Below are 23,606 nucleotides of genomic sequence, written 5' to 3'. Positions count from 1 at the left end.
TTAACGTAGGCCCACGTAACAGTTGCCAACAGACACGGTTTGACAGAAGGCACAAAGTTAAGAAGTTCACTGAATTTAATACATATAGGCCTACTCCGAAAGTATGGGAATTCTGATGCAGCCATAAACTTTACAACAGCATTTTATTCATTAATTTAGTGTCAGAATAAAAGGTTATAATAAAAACAGGCCTTCCTCCAGTTCCCTGATGAAGTATCTGATTTCTCCCTGCAGGACTGGCCTGTGATCAATCAGTCTGATGGACTGCTTTCTTACAAAACACAGTGTGGGATAATTCATCAGAACATATTCCAACTTTTTCCAGGTAATGTCTCTGTGCTACTGCTTCGGATACAAGTGATTTTGCAGTAGCAGCCAGGCCGTAAATTCCATCCTGGTCAAGCCCAGTATCATTTTTATGGATCACCTGGGTGCTGGTGTTATTCAGTTGTTTTAGAGACAGCAGTTTGTGAAATTCAGCAGCTGTGTGTCCATATAAGTGAGCGCTGAATTACTGTTATACACTTAATCTGCAAATCAAATGTTCAACGTGATACAGTTCTTTGAGCCTGTATTGTGTGCTTGCAGAGTTAACTCGGAAAAACTAATGAAAAAAATATAAAAAATATTTGAAAAAATAATCTATTTTTTTGTTATCAACAACATGACGTTCAATAAACATTGCATTATGTCGGGGTTTACCAGCTATGTGAACTGTTTTTGGTGAAATTTTGCAAGCTAAGCATAATTTTTTACATATTACACTAGAGCCTTAACTTTACAAAATGATGTTAATTGATGCTATGAAAAAACTTTTTTTAAAAAATTTTTTTAAATAATTTTTCAAAAACGTGCTCAACCAAACAGTTGATTTGGCACATAACAGTTAATTGTCACCCCCTTTTTGAAATGGACATTACAATGCACTATCAAAACTTGGTTGTAATTCAAGTATGCTTTGAAATAAAGACCTAAGTGTAGTCTTGTTTTAAAGAAAACACTCAGCAGATTATTGCTGAAGTAAAAGCACTTCAAAAAAAAAATGGAAGTATGAAAAAGTTATGGAAGTTTTAAATTTACATTAAATCAAATATACTGTACTAAATATTTTTTATTTTATATAAAATATATAATTTACAAAATATTTTTTTCTTATAAAATTACTATAAAATCAAAGCCATATATCTAACCAAGTTGTGTTCCAAATTTGAAGTTGATATCACTAAAATTGAAGTTCTCATGAGATTTTGTTTAGGCGTAATACCAAAAATGACATCAATTCCACAGAATCTAATTGTATGCATTCTGCTGTGACAAATTAATAAATTTCTGTCCAAATATCACTTCTGTTACACATGTAACCTTGAGACTCAGACCTTTCTGACAATGTGTTTTGTCAAGACTAAAAAAGGTTTTGATCATAAATTATGATGGGCTATGAAAACGTATGGCAAAGTATGTGTATGAATTCCGGTACCATTTATTACCATTAAGTGACATCTCAACCATTTTGTAGAGGCCGATATTTTAAAAATTATGGGATGCCGTTGAGAAAAAAATAAATAAAAATACATTGAGTATAGTACGGAAGCCCTGTACGGAAGCCCTGTAAAAAAATATTTTCATGACTTAATCACATATTTTTTTTTATTTTGTCAAATCAACTTAAGTTAAACCAACTATATATATATATATATATATATATATATATATATATATATATATATATATATATATGTATGTGTATATATATATATTTATAGTGTGGGAGAAGTTTTTTTTAAGAATGTTTAGGGAGAATTACTTAGGGGGGGGATCTATGAATTCTAAATAATTGACTGCCATTTTATTAAGTAATCATGTAATCAATAAAAATCAACTGTAATCTGATTATGTATAAAATATAATATAATCTAACTATTTATATTTTGGAATATGGTTTTGTTATCCTGATAATGAGTTACTACCAAGAATTGAATCCCTGTTATATATCAACATAATTAAATCTCACAGAAATTATCTTTTATGATTGGAATCAGACAAACTATTCAAGTAAGTTCCTGTATTACTTTTATCACATCACAGGCAACATTTTATCCAACTCTTCAACATTTTGCAACACAGTTTATTTATATTTATATATTATTTATTTTTTAATTTTTCTTAAAAAAAAAAAAACTATTTACATTGGCACTAGATGGAGACAAAGTATTACTTAGCTACGATTTTCTGGCATACTTTAGTTAAATAACAGAACAGTGATGACAATGAGAAAAAATAAATGAACATTCCAATACAACACATATTTGAGTTCATTTGAACTTTTTTTCTTTATCCAGGTTATTGTATAATTATAATAAACATTTATTAAGATAATGAATGCATAAATGTATTAAGAATGATCTCTACATTAAAGGTGTTATGTACAGTGTACATCTGAACATGGTGCTTCATGAAACCAGCATCAGCGCACATACAGTATGGGTTATGTGTTTTTACAATGCAGGGACTGACATACAAATCTTAATGTTTTGGGTCCCATAGACACTATATTGTTAACATTTTTGGGTTCATTGTTGGGTGTTAGATGGATAGACACGTTTAAAATCTTGTTTATCATCAATCCTGATTAGGATTAGGAAAAGTCATCACAATTATATCTATTCATCAATGTTTGGTTGGGCGTCTCACTACAATCTACAGTCTTCAGAGTCACATGATACTTCAGAAATAATTCTAATATGTAGATTTGCTGCTTAATAAAAATGTAATAATGTTTAATAATGTTGAAAACTGTTGTGTACACTTTTTTTCAAGATTTTTTGATGAATAGACAGTTCAAAAGAACCACATTTATCTGAAACAAAATGCTTTTGTAACATTGTACAATACCGTTTAAATAGTTTTTCTTTGGAAATAAATAAATACTTCTATTCAGCAAGGATGCATTAAATTGATCAGAATGTAATGTTACAAATGCTGCCAAAACAGAAATAAATATATATTTTTAAATATGAAGAGTTCAGATGCAAAAGCCTCTAAATGCCATTTGAAATTTTCTTCTTTAATGATGATTTTTATCAAACTTGTATATTTAAGTTCAGTAATTTCACTTAAATAACAATTAATAGGTAATTATCATTGCCATTTAAGTGAAATCACTGAACTTAAATATACAAGCTTGATAAAAATGATCATTCTAGAAGAAAATTTCAAATGGCACTTAGAGGCTTTTGCATCTGAACTCTTCATATATTCAAATAGAAACAATTATTTTATATTGCAGTAATATTACTTACCAATCCCAAACTTTTGAACAGCATTTGTACACTGTGATACTTTTTTCCAGGATTCTTTGATAAATAGGAAGATTAAAAACACAGCATTTAAAGTATTTAATAAAGAAATCTTTTCGGTCTCTTTTCCAAAAGTGATAAACACAAGTGACCCCAAACTCATATACATTGGCCCTGGGGCTAGTTGTCACAAGGATATAGTAATGTGGTTTTGAGTCACAAGTCCAATTGTGCAAATGTAAATGTACCAGCAGAGGTTTTGTGCGGGTTTCACGTCATTCCTGTAGCTCAAACAGTAGAGCATGGCAGAAGCAATATCATAGGTTTGTTTAGGGAATGCAATGAAACTTTAGATAGACAAATGTAAGTGTAACTCCATCTAACATTTATTGTGTCATGCTTCATTATTATTTTACTTTTTATTTTGGTATGATATGCTGTTGAATTGCAAGTTCCTAGTGACAACTTGCCCCATATATTTTGACAATATTCTCTGCTTTTGGGGTCAACGTGTGTTCTTGATTTACTCCATTTTTATCCAAATAACGGTCTGAACTGCTTGAGTAGTGCATTATTTTACGGTAACGCACACATGTGCCTTTGTGCAGGCCCTTTCCATTGCTTGAATAACAGTTACTTAATAGTGGTTTGTGTGTGGTAAAAATATGACCCAGCACATTGCAAGACAGATGTGGTTATATTGGCTCTTCATTTACCAGGGACTTTGACTGTAACGCTGGCATACAGTGCTGGGATTAAAAACTGTAGTTCATTACTGAACACAAATTACATGCAAAGGTAGTAACATAATCCATTGCACACATTTTAGGTATAATCTTAATACTTTTAAATGACTGTTGACCTTACTTTTAACTTGAATTGTTTTTCACATTGCAATAGGACAATCTTGTATAGTAATTTAAAATTACAAAGAGTAAAAAAAAAAAATGCTACTACTGCCATTTTTGTAAATGTAAAGTAGTCATGTAATCAATAAAAATGTAAATAGTCTGAATATGAATATTTTGAAACATAATAGTCTAATTATTACATTTTGGATTCTGATTACTTAAAGGGATAGTTCACTTTGAAAGTAATATTTGGTATGTTTAGTTTACTTTACTTAGTCTTTGTTTCCACAGTATTTTCAATTTTGATATTTTTTGGTCAAACCGTACTTGTCTATCAGTCATATAATACAGGTCTATGGTCACCACCTCAAAGAGCATGCACAGAGAAGTCCAAATTAAACATGATTTAATGACTTGTAAATGTAAGAACACATTGATGGCCTAAGACATGAAACGAGCGGTTTGTGTAAGAAAACGAACATTATTTATATTGTTTTACCTCCTGTAACCACAGCCACGTCCAAGTGATCTGATGGCGTGATCTCTCGTGTGTACGTCACTCATTGTTTACACGGATGTTTCGGACGTGTTACCTTTCAATGTGAAGATCTAAACATATTTAAATATACAGGAAATCGCAATGGAAGATGATTTCGATACATCAAGACGTTGAGATCACTTCCGGCTCTTTCCGGCGCTTGCGTAGACCCCGCTTGCGTATCGTTTTAACTTCTGTGGTTACAAAAGTTAAAACGATATAAATACTGTTCGTTTTCTCACACAAACCGCTCGTTTCCTGTCTTAGGCCATTAATGTGTACTTACATTTATGAGTCATTAAATCATGTTTAATTTTTACTTCTCTGTGCATGCTCTTGAGGTGGACCATAGACCTGCATTATATGACTGACAGACAAGAACGGTTTGACCTGAAAATATTAAAATTGAAACTACTGTGGAAACAAAGACACCTACATCATGAATGCCCTTGAGGTAAGCTAAAACATAAAAAAAACACATCTTTCAAAGTGAACTATCCCTTTAATCGAGATTGCATTTATTCACCCAGTGTACATTTACCCACCTAGCCACCTTTAGTGCTGACATTCAAACCACTGTATTGTTGATCCCTTCACATATAGTTTCTCACTGTCTAGTGTCTTTCAGCGAGAGATCGTAACATGGTCCATTTGAGTGCATGGCTCTATTCTCCTCCTCTCTGCTTTCCCCTTCTTACATCATCTCATCTTGATCTTTCTTCAACCCTTTCTCCAGGGTCCTCATTATTTGTTTGCTCTGTTTTTTTAAAATGTATTTTTTTTTACTTAGGACCCTTTTTACACATAGCAAAGTCATGATAGTTGTGTGAACAATGTAAATTGTATTTCCTATGCTGTGTGTATTACAAACCCAGCAAAGCTCAAAATGACGCCATCTGACAACATGCCATGAGCATTTGAGAACCCAGCTTTACTTTAGATGTCTGTGCTAATGTTTGAAAGCTTGAACCTTGGATCGGAAAAATTAGAGTGTAGTGTTATGACAAAATGATGTCTGTAATTTGTATTAAATTATGAAAAATGTGGATTGAAAAAAATATGTAGGCTGTTTTACTGGTTTTGACAACACTGGCTTTAGTTTTCAGTTGAGAAAAACTGCAAATGAAATGTATCCTCTATCATTGGATTAAGCCAAGCTTTAAAAAATCTTGTTGAATTTTTTTTAATCACTCCATAAACATGGAAATACTGTCAACCAATATTAAGTGACTGATATATTAACAAATCCTGCTTTAAAAGCCTTCAGAAAATAGATACAACTAGATAATAATAAAAAACCCCAGATACAACTGGAAAGTTCAGTGTAAGTACTGGAGAAAAAATGGCCTTAAAAGACGTGTTGTAATTGAAATCTTCAGACTCAAATATGTAAAGTGTAATAAAATAAACACTAATGTGTATTTTTGATGTTTTCCTTCCACTAGTCTGAAAAAAATTAACAGGTCCTGAAAAAAAGGCCTTGCCTTAAGTTTTGTTCATTCAAAAACTGGCCCTTAGGTTTAATTAACTCGGACGTTAAAATTATATATCTTGTAAACATGACACATTTTCAAAAATATGATTGGGATTCAAAAGAATGGAATTTAATAGTGTTCAGGTCTTGTGTGTTTCTGTAGAGCTCCTGGAGCAGTTAGAGAACAGAAAGTGTTTAGTAGGAGGTCTGAGACAAGCTTTACAAAACATACCCACCAGGGCCGGCTGGAACACACACACACACACACACACATGCGTTTCCCCTCCTCGCCATCTCTGGCCACGGAGCTCACATTACCCAATGGGTATCATTATTTTACAGTGAATGGCTTTATCTCACTCCCTCGTTCTCTTGTTTACTCGCTCTCACTCTCTTTTATCTTCCCTTTCTTGCCGCAGAGGCGGCCGCGGGGACTCGGGAGGCGGGTGGTGGCGTGAAACAGGTGGAGGACCTCTCGCGACCTGCGGCCCTGGCGAGAGCTCTCATCCTGGGGCTGACCAACCTGCCCTACTCTCTTGCTCTGCCTCCCTCTCTGCCAGTCAGATCCAACCCTGGGCAAAAGAGCAGGTCACCAATCCTGGTACCGTTTTACCCCCTGAGAGTCCAGCAGCACAGAGAGGAAAACAGCCCGTCACGGCCAGTGTCGGGAGTTAGTCTGCGCGTTCTCTCGGGGGCTGAACGGAGTCCACTGGAACCCTCCTGTAGTCTGAGAATCAACATATGCACTTATCATCATGTGCTTTTCTGGAAACCCCAGCAACCCTGTCAGGCCCGTCTGGCGATGCTAAACTGTAAAGCTCTTTGGGTGGAATCGCTGTGTCTTTCACAATTACGGTTCACGGCAGATTTGAGAGCGAGGGAATGCGGATGTGCGCGCGAGTGTGCGCGGACTTGTCACTGTCACTTCCCCCCGCGGATTTGCGACGGTGTCCGAGTCAAACTGCCGGCAACAGGCGGAGAGATGCCCGAACCTGTGGAAGCGCTTATCCCGTGAGGAGCGCACAATCAAAGTGACAGGCCGACGGTGGAAGTGGGGACATTCTCCGTGTGTGAGCAAAACAAGTCCTCTGGCAGCGGCTCCCCCCGCCACCTCTCTCGTCCCCTCAGCGGCCGTGTGTAGGAGTGCAGCGATCTCCTCTGACGCTTGTGGAAGTTTCAGCGGCCCGCGGTTTCCCGGACTGGATGCCGGGGGTGCCCAGGGGTGCTCGCGTTGGGAGCGGTGCCGTGCCGGATTAGGACCTCGCTGGCTGAGTTTGATGGCAGACCTGGAAAGACAAACCCTGCCAGGCACAAACTGCTCAGCCACATGATGTCAGGAGAATGTAAAAAAAAAAAAATCTAGCCATGCAGCGGCAGAGCGCACAGACAGATGACACCCAGCAGGAAGCTGAAGCCAAATCTGTAAGCATCCACAATCCAGCTGGCTCGCCCTAGGGTACCTGTCTCACAGAGGAGACTCCACAACACCCCATGAGCTGTCAAATTAACTCACAGATCTGGAAGGACGGAAGCGATGTGTCCCCACATACTCAACAGGGGCCACTATAAAGTGCTTTAATTCGTCGTTGCCTCCACTGCTTATAAATTTCAAATATAGGACATAATGAAACAGTAGAAAAACACAACATACGCGTTCAGAAGATGGAAAGGCAAACGTTCACACCAGCTTGAGCGCACGCGCAGACATGTACGCTGCTGAAATGTAAAGCCTGTGGTGGTTTACAATCATTGTCCATTGCTCTGCAGTCACCTGGGAATTGTGTTTATAGAGAAACACACTTTTCTCATTCTGCTCAATACACATAGCTAGTGACCTCATTTCCATACTGCATGTCTTAAACGACTTTAAAGCACCATGAAATCAAAATTGACAATTCCTATTTTATATGGATTTATGTGCACATAATGTTTCAGATATTCTGTCACAGAAATAGCACACGACAACGATCCAATCAAGTCCCGTCCCACATTATTACTAGTTCTATAAGTTGTTTTATTTATATACGTCACTATAGGGAAGAAAAAAACTTTCGCAACATCCGTTTCGTGCCGACTTTAAACAGAGTGATTAAGGCTACGTCCACATTAATCCGGATAGATTTGAAAACGGGGTTTTCGTTTAAAAACGCTCTTCGTCCATACTAGCGTTTTCAGGCATTTTCCGACGTTTCAGTGTGGATGAGAAACTTCTAAATTCACTTTACTGCGCATGCGTGAAACTTCACAAAAGCTCACTGAGATGATACAGACGGAAAAATAAATAATAATGTTATCGCACAATAACAGGATAATTTTATTTAGCAAAATATCTCACCATCACTGATGCGTCCAGGTCGCATTCAGTCACCATATGTTTGGTCTAAAACGCGAGGACAGCAGGTCTGTTTTGCCGCAGGACAGCAAATGTAAGTACATTATCTGTCATCTTTGCAGTACTGTGCTATGAAGAATAGCACATATTAAGTAACAATGAAAGTAACATATTTTAGCAACAGTCTAAAAATGAATAACATAAACAGGCACAATACCAATAAACATGAATATCTATTGGTACTACATGGATCACATTACTAAACTTACGTCATCGTTTTGAAATATCTCCGGTTTCAATGTCCACACTACAACGCGAAAACGGCGTTTTCAAATTTATCCACTTTGGAGAGCGTTTTCCAAACGATACGTTTTTGTTGACTTAAAACGCCGTCTCAGTGTGGACGGAAGGCCAAAACGGAGAGAAAAATAGTGTGGACATGGTCTAAAAAAGACACTTGAGGCCATGTGTTGCCATGAATTTGCCACATGTGAGAGATCTTAGGTGTAACATTAATTCAAATCTATTACAAAATGTAACGTACGGACAGAGACGGTCGGATCCATGTGCAGCACTTTATTAAAACTGAAAAAAGCAGACATGAACACAGGCAAACACTTAAACAAAGGGGCAATCCAGAAACTCGTGGTCTAAACAGGCAATGGTCGAGGCAGGCAGCACAGGTTCGTGAACAGTCCAGGAAACAGGCAAGGGTCAAGAGTCCAGGGAAACACGGAGACACAGAACAGGGAAGACCGCTCGGAATTGCACGCTTACAGTGTAACAAGACTTCCCAATGGACACAGGGAAAACTCAGGCTTAAATAATGAACTCAATAACCAATAATGAAACACAGCTGAACATAATGAAACACAAAGAGTCCATGGGGAAACATAACATGGGGAGAGAGTGCCCTCTAGTGGCTCTTGAGGGCACCACAGCTGCTGATCGTCACACAAAAGCACTGCTTTAGACGTCATTCTTAACCACACATAGATCGAACTAAAACACACACACACAAGACATGTTTTTTTTTAAATAAAACTAGTTACAGTAAATTGTCAAAACCTGTATTTCAAGTAAATATTTATTATTTATTATTATTTAATATTTATTATTAATAAATATTTATTTTGATGGTCCATTCAACACATTCTCTTGACTATAAGTAACTTGACTGAAAGTTGACGTTGTTGCAGTTACTTATACTTAACAGAATGTCCAGCCCGTTCTCATCCTTTAACGTCATATAGAACGCTATATGACAAAACGGCGCTATACTACGCACATGGCACCCTTTATCGTTAATATAACACGCGAACCCAAGACGTTATAAATCCTTTAGCGTGAATATGACACGCACACCCTACCCCACACCTAAACTTAGCCCTAACAGGGCGTGTTATATTAACGATAACGGGTGCCATGTGCGTAGTATAGCGCTGTTTTGTCATATAGCGTTCTATATGACGTTAAAGGATGAGAATGCGTTGCAATTGATAGACCTGTTGATGGACCATCACAAAAAGAGTTAGCAGATATTAAGCAGACAGTCTACTTAAGCCGTGTTTCCACTGCAATTACCAGGAACTACTTGTTCCAGGAACTTTTTTCATACACTCTAAAAATGCTGTTTTTTTTAAACCCAACTTTCGGTCAAAAATGGACAAACCCAAACATTGAAAATGGTTAAAAATGTAATTAGAAAATTTAACCCAATGGCTGGGTTTGTCCATATTTGACCCAAAGTTAAAACAACCCAGCATTTTTAGAGTGGAACTTTTTTGCCCCAGACCGCTTGCTTACTACGTTTACACCGTGGACTAAAGTACCGGTCCAGGGCGGGAAGATGTAGTGATGTTGAACTGCGTGTGACTGCTCCTCCGAGTCTGCGCGTTTGTTTTGAGTTTTGAGTGAGTTTTGAGTTTTGTATGGAGGAGATTCAAGCTGTGCTGCCTTTGTGTGCGATTGGTTTAACGAGGTAATTAACAAAACGGCAGAAAAGAGACGAGCACCCAAAGCGTATTCAGAAAGCTTGTAATGCTAGATATAAAAGTAGATGTTTGTTATTGACCGTGAGATGGATGGGACGAACGTGCATCATCGGCCAGAAAGAATAAGTGGTAAGAACCAATCAGCATGTTCAGAGCGCACAAGTTCCACCCCGAAAGTTCCCGAACTCTGAAAAAGTACTATCTCGCTAGCTGGGACTTTCTGGGGGGGAAATTTTTACCCGGAACTTCATTTACACCCTAGTTCCTGCCGTGTAAAACACAGAGTACCACCCCAAAGTTCCTAGTTCCTGGGGAAAGTTCCTGCGGTGGAAACACGAAATTATACTATACTGGGACATTGATATACAGTAGTTGCAAAGTAACATACAGTCAACAGAGTGTTCAAAGGGGACCATCAAAATAAAGTTTTGTCACTCTGCAGGGAGTCAAACAGGCTTAAAGTTGTGGTCACATTTATAGTTGTTTGGCAAATTCTTTGTGGTAATGAACATTTCACAGTTGTTAAGTGGTTTTATTATAACAAGTTCCTGATTTGAGCAGCTCAACAGCATTTTGTCACACATTGTTTGTGTATTCTAGGGTATTTCCCATAGTGATGGATGACTGTAGGAATTTGGAAAGTTTACAGAAAGTCATGGGTTTGCCCTTATGTTCCTAATTGCTCATGTGAATTTTAAAATATATCACAATCGGAATATACTTAATTTGTTTGAATATGTTTACTTATAATAATTTCTATAGGAGTGCCATTCATTTTGGCACGTTTTTGAGAAATGTCAATGCTATTTTATAAATTGTATCTATTTACAAAATTATATTTCAATTTAAGGTTAAATATTTATGAATATTTTAAATCAATTACTAAAGAATATCTAAAAGAAGTGTGAACTTGAGAATTGTGGAGTGCACAAATTTTGTATGAATATCTTAAGGAAACTTTTTTTTAAACATGCGTTGAAATGGATGGCGAAGTAAAAGCCGAGACTCTTTGCCACCAAAACTCTTGGCCTTTGTTCACAAAAACAAGAGTGAAACAGGTTTTAGCTCTAGTTTTGGTAAGTCATCACACCTCTCTTTGTCCTTTCATACATCTCAGATCCAAATCATCTGTTTATTTAACAAGAAACACTCCATGAAATGATATTATAAATAATTATATTATAGATAATAACATACCACATTAAGTCAAGGGTTATGTCAAGAGAATGTCACATGTTTATGTGTGAGTGCTTGACTATGGCAAAAGAATCCTGGTGGGTCAGTCACAAGATGAAAGAAATAAAAATCACAAAGTGAAATCAATCAGTTAACAGAAATATTGCAGCTATGTACATCTTGGCTGTTTCTCAAAGCTGAATGTGGGTGACAGTAGCTTCATTGTTGTGGGTGTCAAGTTAGCGGCATAAAATACAGGCATAACCTTTCCACCCACAGCAAACTCATCCCAAATATCTTTGATTATGGAGCAGTACAGGCCCTCAGGGGCCACAGGGCTTCCAGTTCAAACACTTTGGGCTCAGAAATGGAAGCGTTGAGGAGAGCAGCCCAATAATAACTGTGGCGATGATGAGGGGAGTTAAGGAGAGTGATGAGGAGAACAAGAGATTGCGCCACAGCGCAATAACAGCCGCTTTGTCCCGCGTTCTCACACCCTGCAGACGGGTGCAAATGTCGATTTCACGCCAGCCTCGAGCGTATGTGTTTTTCAAAGGGCCAAGAATCAGCAGTTTGTCATGTGCGCTTAAATATAGCCCACAAAATGAAGCTCTACAAGGAGTCTCTAACAAGCGGATGATGGCTCATCGTACAATATGATTCCCTTGAGCTGAATGACTGAAGGGCTGAGCAGGATGAAGCATCCTCAGTCATGGAGCCAGACGGCCCACAGGTCTTCCTCTAAGTGGAAAGTGAACACTTCCTCTGCTGAACCCTACAGCGCTGCACATTTCTCAAAGCACTGTTAGGGTTTTTAAAATCAGATGTAACTAATGTCATAGTATGGCAATTAGCAAGGACAAAGGAGTTATCTTTTTAATTTCTCTCACATATTTTTTTTCTATATTGTCAAGAGCAACATACTGTCGCCCCAAGAAGCATTTGGACACTAATCTCACGCTTAAATTGTTTTAATATCACTGCATTATACAAGTAGGCAACGTGTAAAAAAACCGATACCTATGTATTTTTTTCAAGAGACAACTTTTACACTCTCCACATCTTCACACAATGTCCATTTATGCATTACCGACACCAATGGGTGCATTATTGTTTAAAGTCACCTGTCAGGGCCCGACAAGAAGGACTGCCCTATGGCCTGTGGCCAGCATTAAAGATGCTAGTTACTGATGCCAATCCCAATCCCAGCTCTGAATTGACACAAAACTTTATCAGTTAGGCTACACGTGTTTTAAGCCTTGCCACTTTAAGCATTCACAAGAGAACATATTTCAGTATTCAGGCGTTGTATGAGCAGTTTTCTGTGTGCACACAGTTATTTTTCGCTTCTTTTGTGCTTGAATTGAAGTACAGACATGATTATGTTAAAATGGGCACAAAAGTGTGTCCTGAAACAGAGCAGTCCCCACTTTGTCAGAACAATCTGTTGTTTGTGGATCACAATTTGTAGGTATGTCTTATTATTTGTAGTTGTGTTTTCTATTAACAGTTCCAATTATAAGTTTTATGTTGTTGCTAAAATGTAGACAAAGGGCAAAGCTTTGCCTCCGCTAGCCTGCAAACCAACATTAGTGTTGATAAAGTGTTTACTGTAAGCTCTCACTTTTGTAAAACTGTTCGCCGCCCCTTAGGAAAATTAAAGGATTAGTTCACTTTTGAAAAAAACTTTTGCTGATAATTTACTCACCCCCATGTCATCCAAGATGTCCATGTCTTTCTTTCCTCAGTCGAAAAGAAATTAAGGTTTTTGATGAAAACATTCCAGGATTTTTCTCCATATAATGGACTTACATGGGAACCAGACGGTCGGAGGTCCAAACGACAGTTAATAACAGTTACAGATGCAGCTTCAAATGTCTTTAAACGACACCAGACGATGAATAAGGGTCTTATCATGCGAAACGATCGGTTATTTCAAAACTTATTCCAAAAATGTAACTTTTCTAAGGACAAATGCTAGCCTTGCTCCATTCTGGGTGGCGCATTTGTAACTAACTACGTAATTACGTTCAAAAGGTCACGGGCGACGTAGCTAGAAGTACAGAGTCAGAGTGTTTACAAGTTGAACGCATAGGTTGAACGTGCAAACTAACTCAAACGCTGTTTACAAAAAAGGAATTAAAAGGTAAAACAACGATGTCGGACGATTTTGATTCTGTACTTCCGGCTATGTCGCCCGTGACCTTTTGAACGTAATTACGTATTACGTGACGTTGCAAACGCGCCTCACAGAATAGAGCAAGGCTAGCATTTGTCCTTAGAAAAGTTACATTTTTGGAATAAGTTTTGAAATAACCGATCGTTTCGCATGATAAGACCCTTATCATTGTCTGGTGTCGTTTAAAGACATTTGAAGCTGCATCTGAAACTTTTATTAACTGTCTTTTCGACCTCGGACCGTCTGGTTCCCATGTAAGTCCATTATATGGAGAAAAATCCTGGATTGTTTTCGTCAAAAACCTTAATTTCTTTTCGACTGAGGAAAGAAAGACATGGAAATCTTGGATGACATGGGGGTGAGTAAATTATCAGCACAAGTTTTTTCAAAAGTGAACTAATCCTTTAACAATGGTTTTGTGATTGATTATTGTTTATACTACCATAATTTTCTATCAAGTATCATGATTATGGTGTATAACTTTGTATCTAAATTTCTAAGAAAATTACCACAAAAAAAAAAAAACACTCTGAAACATCCTGTGAAATCTGTGTTTGCAAAGTCTGTGCATGAAATCTGTTCTGCATGATCCTCTTAACATTCTTAAGTCTGGATCAGGTTTTAATTGGTTTGAAATTGACACAATCCTTAATATTTTAACTTGAGCACATGAAACTCGTAGTTATGGTAAGGGACGTGACATTTCCCAAACACACGCTAACCGGTGCCAATCACAACACACTGGGTCAACTATCCAGTCACAGCACATTTCGACTTCATCGAAACAGGAACAATTGGCTTGTTCGAGTCAGACAAGAGAAAGAGGTGCTGTAATAATGTAAAACATGTGTTTTAAAGTAAATGATGAATATATATAAACAATCAAGCATGAAAGCATATTCAAGTATGCACCACAAAAACAAAATCAAGACTTTGTGCAAACAAGAGAGTGTCTGATATCCACACCACCTCCTCTGGTTGCCCCCTTTGCCCCACAGGTCTTGCCAGGGAACTTTAGCAAGACCTCCTGTGTTAATATCTTCTGATAGGATATCTCGGGGCTGCTGTGAGAAGTGATACTAAAAGTAATTCCAACTGAAACGGCATGACAAAGTGAATACTTTTTATGAGCTCTTCAGAGCTCCAGAGGCATAAGGCTGATAGAGTGGAGTCCAGCCTGCAGTTGTTTATCTGGGTTCACGTGTCAGGGGCAGTGCATTGCCCTCAGCTACCCTCCTAATGGCCACTGGTCAGAAAACACTCAAATAACATCTCATTAGCATATCTTCTGTTTGAATCTGCATATTTGTCACACCGGTTGTGGATTTTTAATTTGTGCTTCATTATAATGCATGTTTTAATTAACCCTGACTAATTTATTTAAACCTGGAGTGAAATTAAGAGTTTTTCTCAAAGACATGATTTACTTTTTTTCTTGTCATATTTCTGTAATGAACGCAGAAATCAAGTAGATTTGGCAAAATAAACTAAATAAAACAACATAAATAAACAAGTTGTTGAACTTAATGAATGTGGTGAAACTGATTTACCTAACCTAAAGACTTCGTTTATTTCACTTATTTACTCATTAGTTACACATACATAATATTTATCTTTTTATATATAGATACACATGTCCACAAATGTGAAATTACATTTTCATTAAATTGTTTTATTATATTTTTAAATATGAAATACTTTATTAATCTAAATACATTTTCTCTCATAGACTGAAAAAGGAATTAAACACTACACTATTGACAGACCAATGTAGTGCTAGGCCAATAGAGTTTTTATTTGAAATAGTTATTTAATTTCAGCAAATTGTTGATACTGATCAGTGAAGCTGAATAGAAATATGGGTCATATGCAAGTCTACAGAACAGAGAATGAGCTGCCCAGAACATCTTCCCATCTATGTTTAAGGTTCTTTCTGTGGGCATGCAGCAGCCACATCAGCGGCTGGCAGTCAGACGGCTGTCTCTAATGGATTAACCTTGACAGGACATGTTTTTGAACCAGAAATGTACCTTTTACTCCTGCATGACTGTGTCCCTGCTGCACGGACTTCACTGTTCACTGGCTATGTGCATGTCTGCAGGCATGAGGCTGTGGCCCAGGCACTGACTGCTCTCTCAACACACATATGCCAAACTCATACTCTGACCAATCAACACGGTCTTCAATAACAAGACTAGCTCAAGACCAGGAGGTGCATGTCCCGTACAATGACGTAACTCGATGCTTCACTATCATAGTATGATGCATCTATGAAGAAATCAACTTGCTAGTCACGACTGTTTCCTGAAACCATGTCGCAAAGTGGTCGTCCATGTTGGTTTATGACGTCGCCAGTGGTGGAGTAATAATTTATTTTAATGCAACTGTTGAGGTTGAATGAATGCTATGTTTTGATATAAATTACAGACATGGTATCTGAGGACTATTTCTCATTTTTCTCAGTTCTTAGTAGAGCACGTTCTTCAAAAACGGTGCTTTAAATCTCTTGACAAACTCAAAAATGTAAATGACATTTGTATGTATTCTAAATAAAAGACACAGGTTGTACTGAATGTCAGCTTGCTTAATTTGTTATAAGTTAAGAATTTATTAAGTCCACATGTCATGCAATCTAGAAACCATGCTTCTAACCACAGTTTGAGAGCTGTCGTTCCAAACACACAAATTTGCGATGCTGTTTGTGAATGTTCATTGGAACGATGGTTTTAGGAAACATGGACTTGTTGAACTATGCAGATAATGACGGAACTTGCGTCTGTGACCATATTATGTTGATAAGGACCATACTTGGCTAACGATGCTTTCGAAGGACAAGAGAGGACCAGGCCTGGGCTATTTTATTTTATGTTATTTTATGTTTATGTTTTGGTTTATTATGTGTGGCGGCAGTCGACCGTGAGGGGCTTCCATCTTTACTTTTGTTTTTTATTTGTTTATTTATTTTATTAAAAGTCTTTAAATGTTTGCCAGTTCCCGCCTCTTCTCCCCACTGCATCTAACCTCATTACAGTATTATATATGATTACTCGATTCTGATTGGCTGCAGGGTGTCCGTTAAAAAGTGGACACCTAGTAAAGTAGTTCTGGTGAAACTGCCTGTTTACCATTCGAAATGAATAAATAAATGCGCTGCCTACAACAGCTGTGAGTAACCATAGCAACAGGCAGTCAAACGTCAAAGTATCCGTTAACAATTTGCTCTATCAAAACAAACATCTAACGTTAGTTAGATATTACACAGCCTACTAATACAACAATGAGCGACTTCGTTATTTATTTTAACATTTATGGAAAATATGACAACTTTGACGACTGGGATGCTGCTGAAGAAAGAAAAAATGTAAATAAAACGGAGTAACGTTGCAAAGAAAATTACACCGCTGCTGCTCTGAATGAGACCCTGCGGAGTTTTACGCAGCAGTCCAGACAACCAAGGCAGGAGGATAGTACAGCGTTTCAAGCCTAAGAAGCCTATTTGATTAATTGTTTTATGTGTAATTAAAAAAAATAAAAAAATAACCATATCTACCTTTGTGTTTCATGAAAAAAAAAAATGCATTTTTGAACCTGAAGGGTTCTACAAGCTGAGCGGACTATAAATATCTCCGGTTGCTAAATAAACCAGACGAGTTATTATTTGTAAAAACTTGATTTAGCCTAATTAAAATATAAACTAGCAGCTATAATGTTTTAAAAAAAAATTATTTGGCAAGTGACCATGGTATAAGCGGGTTAATGCCCTTCGAGGTGTCCATTGTCAGGTTTTAATGGACGACGGCGAGGCGTGAACCGGCCGACGCGCAGCGGAGGACGGTTGCCTCCGCCGAAGTGGACAATGGACACCTCGTCGGGCATTAACCCTTACTTAATATACATATACACTCACCTAAAGGATTATTAGAAACACCATACTAATACTGTGTTTGACCCCCTTTCGCCTTCAGACCTGCCTTAATTCTACGTGGCATTGATTCAACAAAGTGCTGAAAGCATTCTTTAGAAATGTTGGCCCATATTGATAGGATAGCATCTTGCAGTTAATGGAGATTTGTGGGATGCACATCCAGGGCACGAAGCTCCCGTTCCACCACATCCCAAAGATGCTCTATTGGGTTGAGATCTGGTGGCTGTGGGGGCCATTTTAGTACATTGAACTCATGGTCATGTTCAAGAAACCAATTTGAAATGATTCGAGCTTTGTGACATGGTGCTTTATCCTGCTGGAAGTAGCCATCAGAGGATGGGTACATGGTGGCCATAAAGGGACGGACATGGTCAGAAACAATGCTCAGGTTGGCCGTGGCATTTAAACGATGCCCAATTGGCACTAAGGGGCCTAACGTGTGCCAAGAAAACATCCCCCACACTATTACACCACCACCAGCAGCCTGCACAGTGGTAACAAGGCATGATGGATCCATGTTCTCAAAGCCAAATTCAGAAATCGAGACTCATCAGACCAGGCTACATATTTTCCAGTGTTCAACTGTCAAATTTTGTTGAGCTCTTGTAAATTGTAGCCTCTTTTCCCTATTTGTAGAGGAGATGAGTGGTACCCAGTGGGGTCTTCTGCTGTTGTAGCGCATTCGCCTCAAGGTTGTGCGTGTTGTGGTTTCACAAATGTTTTGCTGCATACCTCGGTAATGAGTGGTTATTTCAGTCAAAGTTGCTCTTCTATCAGCTTGAATCAGTATGACCTCTAGCATCAACAAGGCATTTTCACCTACAGGACTGCCTCATACTGGATGTTTTTCCCTTTACACACCATTCTTTGTAAACCTTAGAAAAGGTTGTGTGAGAAAATCCCAGTAACTGAGCAGATTGTGAAATACTCAGACCGGCTCGTCTGGCACCAACAACCATGCCACGCTAAAAATTACCTTTCTTTCCCATTCTGACATTCAGTTTGGAGTTCATGACATTGTCTTGACCAGGACCACAGCCCTAAATGCATTAAAGCAACTGCCATGTGATTGGTTGATTAGATAATTGCATTAATGAGAAATTGAAAAACAGGTGTTTCTAATAATCCTTTAGGTGAGTGTATATTAGGGGTGGAGCCGAACCCTAATACGGTATTCGGAAAAGCACATATAACGTGTTTTTTACGAATACTTATTTCGAACAAATATTTATTACAAATATTTGTATTCAGGAACAAGAAAAAACTTTACATCAAAAAGCTGCGTTTCCTCATGAGACTGCAGTGCTCGAGTGACGTTCAGGAAGAGGTGACTGACACAGGCTGCTCCACACAGCAACAGAGAGGGCTCGGCTGAGCGAAAAAACACTTAAAGTCCCTGTAAATGCAATTCTACAAAAAAGTTCTAAACACATTATAAATGTTACATATGTATTGCTAAAACATATTACAAAGACTGAACTGTGAAGTACTGAAATGTGGAGTTAGACTGTTAAACAGTTTTTCACCATTGCAATTTTACGGATTGTTTGGGCGGGGCTAAAACAGGGCTCGATGACGCACTGGAGCCCATGAGGTCCTGGACACACCCCTATTTGATGACACACAGAGTCTGATCTCTCCCCTAACACACAATAACACTCCCCGAGCACATTCGCATTCACCACTCAATCGCGAGTGACTGTCAGTACTATTAGTTACTACAGCTGAGCCTACAGTTTTCTACCTAGCTATGCCTTCGACACGGACATGCATAGGCTACCTGGATGCGATCATGTACAAAACAGATCGGTATCTTCATTTAAATTCCCTAAAAACGATCACATCAAGAAGAGGTTTTTAGAGAGCCAACCTTGATGAAGAGCTGAGGATCACAGCCAACACCCGCCTCTGTAGTGATCATTTTACACTGGATAGTTTTATAAACTTTCCTCAGAGACAACTGGGATTCACTGATAATCCACTGTTACTGGTGAACTGAAAAACAGCAAGTGTATATTCAAAGGTTGATTCAAACGTTACGAGCAGATCTAATTTACAGCAACAGACCATTTTCTTTACCCGTAGTTGACGTTGCTCCTAATTTGCACTGAAAAGGCAAAAATCTCAAAACTTGGTCAAAATGACAATGATCAAGTTTCTCTAAAAATATTTAGATATTATATAGCCGCATTTGACATTATTGCTGTCAAATTTGCGTTCATGAGCATGTAATACTGTATAGAGGACCTTAGTGCCTTGAAGCAGTGGTTTACAACTCTGGTCCTGCAGTACAACTAACACTCCACATTTTTTATGTCTCTCTTTAGACTTACCCAACTGAGGTCTTGGAGTCAAGGTGGTAATTCATCAGTCGGAAGTTGAAGCCTCGTGGGAGCTGCCATTGTAGCAGAACTTCACCTGCTGTTAGCATCCCATTGACTCCCATTCATTTTGGCGTCACTTTGACAGCGAATAACTTTACATCTGAGGCATCCAAAGACTTCATTTGACTATTATTTATTTCTAAAGAAACATGATAATGTATAAAACGCTCCATTACTTTCTTTCTTACTTTATGGCCCCGTAGATGCCGTTTTTGTGAAAAATAGGCTAACGTTTGCGTCATCACTACGCAACTTTCTGTCTCACAATAGAGACATTACCGTATAGACAGGAGGATAAGCTCGCAGGCAATCTTTTACTGTCTATGAGGCAATCGGGGGGACATGGAGACATAAAGTCGAGGGAGAAGCCCATAGATATTCTCTTCTTTAAGCTCCTCCATTGGGTATGAGTTTACATCCCATCCCTGTGCGTTGAGCCGACCAGATGAACCAGTTCTTTCCAGTGCCGCGATCTTGTGCCAGCTGCTCTGCATCCTCCATAGCGACTCCGTGTTGTTGGAGGTCACCCGCAAGGACGTCAAGCCATCGGGTGCGGGGCTTACCTCGTGGTCGTCTCCAGCCTGCAGCTCTCAGATCAAACTGGAGAATGGCTCTTGTCGGATGGGCAAGAGGGAGACGGAGGACGTGGCCAAGCCAGCGGGTGCGGCGTTGCGCACCCAGACAAGATGCTCTGGGCTGGCACGTGCAGGCTCTAAGCACTTGATTGGAAACCCGCTGGGGCCACCTGATGTTATCTATGGTCCTGAGGGCCCTGCTATTAAAGCCATCAAGTCTTGCGGTCAGTGTCTTATTTAAGGGCCAGGTCTCAGAGCCATAGAGCAGGATGGAGAGTACTGACAAGTTATAAATCCGGAGCTTCGTCCTGCGGGAGATGGTTTGGTGCCGCCAGAGTGGTTTCCAGAGAGACTGCAGGGCTGACGCAGCCAGGGCTCTTCTGTGGGTAATCTCTGGTTTTAGGTCCCCGTTGTTTGTCACTAGGGATCCCAGATATACAAAATTGCTGACAGGTTCTACAATCCGCTCTGCGGTCTGGCCTTGGCGTGGCGAGGGGGCTTGTGTGTTCCAGTGACCCTGGAAAGCGATACCGTCGGGAGCTTGCTCCTGGTAGGGTCACCCTAGGCGGGACGACCTCCAGGGTAGGTTCCAGAAAAACAAAGACCCCAGCATGTCGGTATGCTGTGAGGTGGCAGCCCCACCAACCGACTATCCTGCGGAGGGCTAACAACCCACCCATGAGAAATTCTTTTGTTACGAAACCGAACCATAGATAGAGAGTCCATAAAAGCAACGGGACAAAATATTACAACAACGTTTTGGCTTGGCACAGTTACTAATAAGATTTACAGCTGTCAGACTGTCCCCACGCTTAGTTTGAGCCTGCGTAGTCGCTCAGACATCAGGCAGGAATTGCAAAAATCAGGCTTCAGTCTTGTCCGTTGAAATCAGTGGGGTTGCTCTGTCCATTTCTTTTACATGGAGTCTTTACTACTGAGCTGATAAGTTGAATCAGGTGTGTTTGATCGGTCTTTGTCAGACACGTGGGTTTGTTGTGTGTGACGTCAACGCGGCGCCATTTTTGAGGTATCGCTACTGACTGTGAGCATTGAAGAGATTACGAGAGTAGAGATAACAAGTAAATAACTCGCAAAACTGCAGGAGCACAAGAAAACTGAGAAAATGCCATAATGCAATAAACTCGATAAATATGCCACGTACCGTTTTTTGGAAAAATTGTCATCCACTCAGAACATAGATCCATATATGAGCTCAGCTGACTGCAGTAAGCTGGAGTGCTGATCCCGCATTGCTTTCTCATCCTCATATTTGAGCATTGACAACTATCTTATGGTATAAGCGCATATAACATTACCAGTGAATAATTTAAAAAAATATACATCTCTTAAAGCCCGCAGACATTTCACCAAGTTACTGTATCCTTCGGTAGGAATGTAAATAAATCCTGTCAAGTTAGTAACAGCAAAGATAGGTTTGCTGTATTGATGATGATGATAGTGTCATGTTAAGGATGGTTTATTTTGGAAAAAAAGAATGAAAAAAACTATTCTCCAACAACAGAATACCTCAGCATCGATACCTTACAAATGGCGGCTACACCCATAATAATGCACTTCGTGAATTGCGAGTGTGACGTCACCTGACAAAGACCGATTAGGGATACTAAACTGTGCAGTGCTGGGTGTACTCCAGGACCAGGGTCCAGAACCACTGCCTTATGCCTAGAAGGGTCCCAAATTTGCAATCTTAGTCTCTCCTCAAGGCTTGTGCCTGATCTCACAGAAGGTGTTATACGGTTCTAGGGGCTATTTTAAGTCTCCCTTATTAAAGAACAATAATACAGACTCCTACAGATATAATGAATACCAAAGCACTTTCTATGCTTGGCCCCTAATATCTCGAGATCCAGGAGGGCAATTTAATGTCTTTAACCCCCCCTCCCCCTCTGGTACCCTCAAGCCAAATCCATAACCCCTAAATGAGAGTCTCAATGCACACATGGTGCACAAGGACCACATATCCCTCTCAGGAGTGTGTTTGATGCAGCTGGGACAGGGGTCCGTGCAGCAGAGTCTATTTCTGGAAAAGTCTGTCATCCGTGTCAGTGTTAAGGTGCCATCACGGTGCCTGGGGTCACACACATGTACTTTAGCACCTTTTAAATCAGACGCCTTCTGTGATTGATGAAGTGAACAAGGAGCATTTTAAAGACTCTGTACATAGAGTCACACCTGCGATCCTGCCAACTTAGGTAAGAACATAGGTAAGAGTGTAATACAAAGGCAACGCACAAGATAAAAGACTGCTCTTTCCTGAGCCATTGCACATTTAAGTAAGAGTGACAGGGCTTTGATCCTAGTGTTTAGTTCAGAATACCTCATTCCACGATAATTTGCATAGCTGCATATGTAAAATGCTTTTGCCTCTTAGACATATTAATTCTCAGACTCACAAATGTTTTTGACAATTAGATTGCCTCAAGTGGAGCATTTCCACCTAAATTTTCTTCTCTTCATTCTAAAGTAAAGCTATTAATTTTGTGTTGACGCGTTACCACCACGTAACTTTTTCCTCTTCCTGTTTTCCTTCAGTCATGTAATTGCAGTAGACAATCAGATGCCTGCTTTATTGGTGCATGGTAGAACTGTCACTTCCTGTTGGGTGCAGATAACACGGGAGCTGTCACAACCACTTACTCTGCGCTAATGCGCCCCACGCAGAGCTGATAGTTTCATTGAATCAATCAGGGTCTTCTGTTTTCCCAGCTTCACATCTCTCTTGGCATGCAGCTCTTTATCGTGTTAACAAGACATAATGAACAGTTGGTGAAAACTTTAGGCACTTCAGGGGACATGATGCAAACAAAATGCGAGCGCAGCCTTGCAAAGTCAATGTGTATCTATCTATTCACTGTGGTCTG

Source organism: Pimephales promelas, chromosome 22, assembly GCF_988280905.1.
Source record: "Pimephales promelas chromosome 22, fPimPro1.hap1.1, whole genome shotgun sequence".
NCBI lineage: Eukaryota > Metazoa > Chordata > Actinopteri > Cypriniformes > Leuciscidae > Pimephales > Pimephales promelas.
This window is presented reverse-complemented; position numbering follows the sequence as displayed.